Below are 8995 nucleotides of genomic sequence, written 5' to 3'. Positions count from 1 at the left end.
GACCTCGGGCGGGGTCGCTCGCGGGCGACGGTGGCTGGGAACGGGTCACGGGGGCCCGCGGTGGGTGGAGGCGGCGGCGACACATGGCGGCCTCCGATTGGGCGGGGCGCAGCGGCGGACGCGTCCGGCCGGGGTTGGACATGTCCGGCGCAGCGCGGAGGGGAAAATCTAGGGTTTGGGGTGTTGGACTGCGAAATTTTCAGGGAGGGGCACATATTTATAGGTAGAGGGAGCTAGGAGGCTCCAAATGAGGATCGGTTTTCGCCCACACGATTGTGATCGAACGACCGAGAGCATGGAGGGGGTTTGGATGGGTTTTGGGCCACTTTAGAGGGGTGTTGGGCTGCAAAGAGAAGGGGGGCTTTTATGGTTACCCGGTTAACCGTTGGAGTACCAAACGACCTCCAAATGACACGAAGCTTGACAGGTGGTCTACCGGTGGTGTACCAAGGCCACTTGGCAAGCCTCGGTCCATTCCGAGAACGTTTAACACCCGCTCACAATGAGAGACAAAAGGGGAACACCGGAGGACATAGGAGTGCCGGACAGCAAAACGGACAACGGGGAAAATGCTCAGATGCAAGAAATGAACACGTATGCAAAATGAAATGCACATGATGACATGACAAAATACAACACGCAAGCAAATGACATGGCAACGATGGCGAATAACCGGCGGACACCTGGCGCAATGGATCCGGGGCGTTACACTACCCGAAAAGAAACTCTAGGTAATGATATACTCCCTCTGTTCCTAAATATAAGTCTTTTTAGAGATTTCAATAAGAGACTACATACGAAACAAAATGAGTGAATCTACACTCTAAACTATGTCTATATACATCCGTATGTAATTCATAGTGAAATCTCTAGAAATACTTACATTTAGGAACGGAGGGAGTACATCATAATTTCTCTACTTGCTTCTCCAAGAAGCATGTGGCGGGCAAAAACTAAGCATACCAGTTTCGTCGATGCTCTTCATATGAAGAAAGCTCAAGGCTATGAGACGAAGCCAACAGCATTCTCCCTTTTGCATAGTGCGACAGAAATAAAACATCAGTGTCAATGTAAAGAACTCCCAGCATGATGGAAGAATGTGTCCGCATCATATGAGAGGGAATAAGGTAAGATGAAAAATATATAGTGATATATTCAAAAAGGTGAGAGTAGATGATGGGAATATAGAAGATAAGAATTTAAAATAGAAGCATGTATGCAAAATTCTAACATATTGATAAAACCATTCTTATAATTGTAATTCTTAGCACAATGGAATTTCCACATATCGCAATCACAACATTTTTTTGCAGCTCTTAGCATAATGACATTATGACATGGCAATTGGAACATTTTTTTTGTAACTCTTAGCACAATTACGTTTTGACATAGCAATTGCAGTACGTTTTTGCAACTCTGAGCACAATGACATAATAATATAGCAACTGCAACAGAAGCAATTTTTTTTAACTCTTGGCACAATGATATTTTAACACACACACAATGATATTTTAGCACAATGATATTGCAACTCTGAGCACAATGATATTTTAACTCTTAGTAATTGTGTGTCTGTGTGTCTATATGTGTGTGTGTGTGTGTGTGTGTTTGTGTTTGTGTGTGTGTGTGTGTGTGTATAGCAATTGGAACATAAAGATATATAGCCATTGCAATACGATATGTAGCAGAATTCATATTCCAATCAATATATTTACATTCATAAGAAAACTGTAGAATACAACATGAAAACATATGATGTGTACCGAAACTCACCATCGTGGCAGTTGTCCTGCACGAAGAAACTGGTGTCAGGGTCTACGACCACGCATGGCGGTGCATGAGACCTGATAGCATTGCACACGCAACGGGGACATGCTCCGGCACGCGGACACCACGGCCACACACACGCACGTGCACGCATCGGTCGGGACGGGCACACACATGCCACATGCGCGCACTCATGATGTGCCGCCCCGGGACCGGCACTATGTAAATCTAGCAACGTCCGCTAGGCCCCACATGATAACACTTTCAAGACTCCGCCTTCACATAACGTACATGTGAAAATGTGGACACCATGTGGTGAAGTGCTTAACACGTATTATAAATATTCGCAACAGAACATAACACATACAGATACTTGAAATTCATACAACAAGCATCATTCGACCACGATCTAACTCATACAATGGAAGCTGATAAACCTTAGACATGTAAGAATACAAAATGCCTTAAGAAGGTTCAAAGGAATGTTGGGGATATCGCTTATCCGGAACTTATCGGTCGACCCATGATAAGGGGTAAATCGGCCAGTTTATCGGCATATCGGCCGATTTATCGCCATATCGGCTGATTAATCGACCGATTTATCTTATTGGTCAGACAAGGGTAAGCGATAAATTGGCCGATTTATCGGAATATCGGAAGATATCTTGAACAGTGGTTTAAAGTAAAACAAATGGCTTCGATATCCCTACCAAGACTGCTGTCTGTAGGATAACCAACTGACGTCATCCATCATCATACCTGGAACTATTTGTATGTGAGTACATGGCGTACTACACAAGTCTCATCATCAAGGGCACTAGCACTAATAATTCATTAAATATGAAAGGGATAAGTGGTGAAGTTGCAAGCATCGAAGAAGCACACTGCAACTTACTATTAATAGAATAAGATGAGAAGCATGACCGAAGAGGTAACTCGTCAACTGAACTTCCTAACCTACCTACGCGAACATAACACTACCTTGTTCTCCCCTTCGCATAATCCATGAAGAACATACAGTCAAGGCACTCACATGTTGGCAAGTTTTAATTATTAGGTTGAAGTTGTTTTATGAACTGTTAAAAAGCTCCAGGTCGCCCATAAGCGCGGCTTTCCAAAAGATTTTAACATGAAAGGGTGCAACAACATACCCATTATAGGCTCCATGCAAGGGTGCAAACACATACCCATCACTGAAGGGTGATCACAGGCACATCGGCATGAGGAGTTAGTGATATTCAGATTGGTAATAGTGAAAAAACTTAGCTGGTGCAAAATTTTAAAACTTCACCACATAGTTCAAACATAACAGTCATTCATCAGGTTTCAACACTACTATGGAAAATCCTAGAAGTAGCGCGTGGTTTTAGCCTAGTAGTAGCATGGGCCCCTGTGCTACTACTAGGGCGCTAGAGCTAACTTTTCGTAGTAGCGGGGTTCTGACCCCCGCTACTGCTAACTCAATTAGCAGTAGCATGTGTTTATACCAGCGCTACTGCTAAGTACTAGCAGCGGGTGCCCTAAGCCACTAACCCTGCGCTACTACTATTTTGTCGTATTTCATTTCTTTTGTTTTATACTATATTTATACACCATTATATAAGTTTTGATACAATGGCATTTAGATATTGTTATATTATTATGATCATGATGAGTTATTATATCAGTGGGTGAATGAAACATGGATTAGATTCAAGTGAATGGATCCAAAGTGACCAAGTTTGGATTAGTAGTACTCATCATGATCATAATAACAACTAGTCATCATCATCATCGTCATTATCATCATCATCATAATAAGTTCTACTCCTCGTCGTCATAGTCATATAACAACTCATGATTCTAGCACATAACTCATAATAATAATAATAATAATAATAATAATAATAATAATAATAATAATAATAATAATAATAATAATAATAATAATAACTCCTCATCATCATAGTCATAACCAACACTACCTAATTGTTCTTAGCACATGATGAGTACTAGCTAGGACATGCTACTCTCTCTAAGGTAAAATAGCATAAAACAGGATAACTCCTGAATATCCATTATGGAGAATAGAGATCCACCTATCTCCAGTTTGTGGGCTACGCACCATGTGGCCTCCAAGTAGTTCCCTGCGATCATTCATAACTTTTCTCCATCCTTTGATTTTGAGGTCTTCATCTCTTTGAGAAATCGTGTATGCACTGTGGTGAACCATCGACAGACTTGGTTGTAAGCTAACAATATCCATGTCACCTTTCATATGCATCAGATGAGGTACACAATCCTTCGGGAGTTTCTGCTGAAGAACATAATAATAACATAGTTAGCAATGTAGTTTAGCTTAAGAAGAATGTATGCAAAATATGCACTGGTGACATAATATTAAAAAAATCTTACCATGCTATTTCCATGGATGTTACCATAGTTCAAAACATGGACTAGTGACACGTATTGACCATAATTTTGGAGGAACTTCATAAATGTTGTTGAAAGTCTCAACATCATTAATAAATGAGAGAAGATGATTTTTCTCCTCGGAAGTTAGTTCAGAGCCATAACTGTAGTAGGTTTTGTCTACTACCTTCCGTAAATTTCTTGAATAATGGAAACAAGCTGTCAATGGAAATAAGTGATACGTCTCCGTCATATCTACTTTTCTAAACACTTTTGCTCCTGTTTTGGACTCTAATTTGCATGATTTGAATGAAACTAACCCGGACTGGCGCTGTTTTCAGCAGAACTACCACAGTGCTATTTTTGTGTTGAAATAAAAGTTCTTGAAATTGGACGAATTTTTTTGGAGATTTATTTTGGAATATAAGAAAAATACTGGAGCAAAGACCCACTGGTGGGGGGTCCCTGCTGTCCACTAGGCACCAGGGCGCGCAATAGGGGGGGGGGTAGTGGGTAGTGGGGCCCACGAGGCTCCGCCGATCCTAATTGCAACGCTATAAATTCAGATTTCCCATGAAAAAATAGGGGAGGAAGTTTCATCGTGTTTTATGATACGGAGCGACCGCCACCTCCCGTTCTTCATTGGGAGGCTAGATCTGGAGTCCGTTCGGGGCTTCTGAGAGGGGGCATCTTCCGTCTTCATCGTCATCAACCATCCTCCATCACCAATTTCAAGATGCTCACCGCCGGGAGTAGTAATTCCTTCGTAGGCTTGCTGGACGGTGATGGGTTGGATGAGATTTATCATGTAATCAAGTTAGTTTTGTTAGGGCTTGATCCCTAGTATCCACTACGTTCTGAGATTGATGTCGCCATGACTTTGCTATGCTTAATGCTTGTCACTAGGCCTAATGTGCCATGATTTCATATATGAGCCGCATATGTTTTCACCAATATATTTGTCTTCTTGATCCTACCATGCAAGTTATATGCACTTATTACGTGGTATGATCTACATAACCCAAGGTGACAATAATTGGGATTATTTCCAGCGATTACCTTAATTTGAGGAGTTCATGTATTCACTATGTGTTAATGCTTTGTTATGGTTCTCTTTTAAAAGGAGGACTTAATATTCCTTAGTTTCCTTATGAACCCCGCTGCCACGGAGGATAGGACAAAAGATGTCATGCAAGTTCTTTTCCATAAGCACGTATGACTATATACAGAATGCATGCCTACATTACATTGATGAATTCGAGCTAGTTCTGTGTCTCCCTAGGTTATAACTGTTACATGATGAATGTCATCCAACGAAATCACCGATCCAATGCCTACGAGCTTTTCACATATTGATCTTTGCTAAGTTATTATTGTTGCTGTTACTATCACAATTGCTACAAGATTACTGCTACTGTTGTTACCATCATTATTGCTACTATTACCACTGCTATCAAACTATCATACTATTGCGCTACTGATAACTCCATTACAGATATTTAGTTTCCAGGTGTGGTTGAATCAACAACTCAACTACAAACACTTACAAATATTATTTGTCTCCCCTTGTGTCGAATCAATAAATTTGGGTTGAGTACTCTACCCTAAAAAACTGTTGCGATCCCCTATACTTGTGGGTTAACAAGACCTTTTTCTGGCGCCGTTGCTAGGGAGCATAGCTATATTTGTTGAGTCACTTGGGAATTATATCTGTTGATCACTATGAAGAATCTTAAGGATGATAGAACCAAGATCATTCCCTCTAAGACAAGGAGAGGTAAGGAACTGACATCTAGGTCTTCACTTGATTCACCTTATATTTTGAGTAAACTTGCAACACCACCACTTGCTATTAATTCTAATATGTCGTAAGTAATTGATGATGCTACTTTTTCTATGAATGATGCTTACAATGATACTAGTACTTTGCTTGAGAAGACTGTGCCACTAGATGAATTTCTTGATGAGCAACTTGCTAAAGCTAAAGAATTGAGAATGCTGAAACTGACGAAGTTACTGAAACTGATGAAATTATTGAAGAAGATTATGATTCACCTATTGGAACTAGCTCTCCTAGATATGAATTGCCTAAGATACTTGAGGGTAATGTTATGGAAGGAGAGGTTGCTAGAGATTTTCTTGCTTATAAGGATAGAGATGATCTTAAAAAATTACTATGCAAGTTGAAAGAAAAATCCTTGAATGCTAGAATGAAATATGATCCTGAGATTGCTACTTCACCTATCTTTATTACTGATAAGGGTTATGAATTCTCTATCGACCCAGATTAATTACTTTGGTTTAGTCTGATCCTTTCCATGGGTATGAAACTGAAACCGTTGTGGCACATCTTACTAAATTAAATGATATAGCCATCCTATTTGCTCATGAGGAAAAAATTGCTATTACTATATTCTCAAGTTATTTCCTTTCTCGTTAAAGGTGATGCCGAGATATGGTATAATAATCTTGCTCCTGGTTGTGTGCGTAATCCCCAGGATATGATTTATTACTTCTCTAAAAAAATGTTTTCCTGCTTGTAAGAAACAAGCCGCCTTACATGAAATATTTAACTTTGTGAAAATTGAAGAAGAGAGTCTCCCACAAGCTTGGGGGAGGCTTCTCCAACTACTTAATGCTTTGCCTGACCATCCTCTTAAGAAAAATGAAATACTTGATATCTTTTATAATGGACTACCAGATGCTTCTAGGGACTACCTAGATAGTTGTGCTGGTTCTGTTTTCAGGGAACGAACTATTGTGCCAGCAGAAGAATTATTGAATAATATATTGAAGAATGATAATGATTGGACACTTCCTGAACTACCGCCAAAACCCACTCCGAAGAAGATGGGTATTTTTTTCTCAGTCGTGAACATATGCAAGAGGCAAAGAAATGTATGATGGAAAAGGGTATTAAAGCTGAAGATGTTAAGAATTTACCACCTATTGAAGAAATACATGGTCTTGACACATCACCACAGGTGGTAGAGGTAAATTCTCTTCCAAAGTTCAATGAAAGTGATATTCCTTATAATAAATCTCCTAGTTAATGCTTGTATGAATTTGACAACTATATTATTAAATAAGATCATTTTAATGCAAATGTTATGAAACAATTGAAATTGGATGCTTACATGATTGATCGCTTGAGTGGCTTGCTGTTTAGAATTGTTAATGGTGTCAAAGGTGTAAGTAAATATGCATATATGGTCCAAACCCAGTTAGAACAAGCTGTTAAATCTCAAAGTGAATTGCTTAATGAAATGAATAACAATATAAATGATGATGCTGTTAGAGTAATGACTAGAGGATGTAGAATGACTCATGAGCCACTTTATCCCGAAGGGCACTCTAAAAGAATTGAACAAGACCCTTTAAGAAGTACTATTGATGCACCTAGTCCATCCAAAAAGGAAAAGGAAAAGGAAAAGGAAAATGATAGAACTTTGCATACTTCTAGTGAACATGAGGTAGAAAAACCTTCTGCGGATAACATAATGATGTCTCTATTTCTGATGTTAAAAATAAGCCGTTAATGAACACTCACCTAGTGATAATCATAGTGATAGTGATGTTGTTCATGTAGATGTTCAACCAGATAATGATAAAGAACTTGACAATGATGTTGAAATAGAACCTGTTGTTGATCTTAATAACTCACCTGCTAAAAATAAACGTTATGATAAAAGAGATTTTGTTGCTAGAAAATATGGTAAAGAAAGAGAACCATGGGTTCAGAAACCCAAGCCATTTCCTCATAAACCATATAAGAATAAGGATGAGGAAGAATTTGAACGTTTGGTTAAATGCTTAACCCAATCTTTTTGCGTACTCATTTGACTGATATTTTAAAGATGGCCCCTTATGCTAAATACATGAAAGATATTGTCACTAATAAAAGAAAAATACCTGAAGCTGAAATCTTCACCATGCTTACTAATTATTATTTAATGATGGAGTTCCTAAAAAACTAGGAGATCTGGGAATACCAACTATACCATGCTCCATTAAAAGAAGTTATGTCAAAACTGCTTTATGTGATTTGGGAGCCGACATTAGTGTTACGCCTTTCTATTTTAAAAGACTTGATTTGAATAAACTCACACCTACTAAAATATCATTGCAAATGGCTGACAAATCAACTACCATATCTACCGGTGTTTTTGAGGATGTGCCCATTATAGCTGCAAATGTTACTATCTTAACAAAGTTTGTTATACTTGATATGTTGGGAATTGTTGCATGGAAAACCAAAAAATTTCTACTCACACGCAATGATCGATCCATGGAGATGCATAGAAATGACGGGGAGAGTATGTCTACGTACTCTCGTAGACCGTAAACGGAAGTGTTTCACAACGCGGTTGATGTAGTCAAACTTTCTTCGTGCTTCAACCGATCTAGTACCGAACGCACGACACCTTCGTGTTCTGCACACGTTCAGCTCGGTGATGTCCTCCACCTTCTTGATCCAGCAAGACAGCAAGGTAGTAGATGATTTCTGGCATCACGACAATATGGTGACGGTGATGGTGATGTGATCTCTATAGGGCTTCACCTAAGCACTACGAAAATATGACCGAGGGAGTAAACGGTGGACGGGGGCGCATAATAGTGTTACTCTCTCTCTCTCTCTATATATATATATGTATATATTAACACTATTATGATCCTAGGATCAGAATAGTTATTTTGATCACGTCGCCTTATATAGGGAGCCACGACCTTTTCCCGAACTCACGGAAACGGTAGCGAGAAAAGAAAAAAAAGGAAAAAAACCACCCCCGATCCCATCGCTCCCGACCTCCTGCCCCGCCCCAAACCCCCCTGCCCC

This window comes from Triticum dicoccoides, chromosome 2B (genome assembly GCF_002162155.2).
Source record: "Triticum dicoccoides isolate Atlit2015 ecotype Zavitan chromosome 2B, WEW_v2.0, whole genome shotgun sequence".
Classification (NCBI taxonomy): Eukaryota; Viridiplantae; Streptophyta; class Magnoliopsida; order Poales; family Poaceae; genus Triticum; species Triticum dicoccoides.
Note: the sequence above shows the minus strand (reverse complement) of the source record.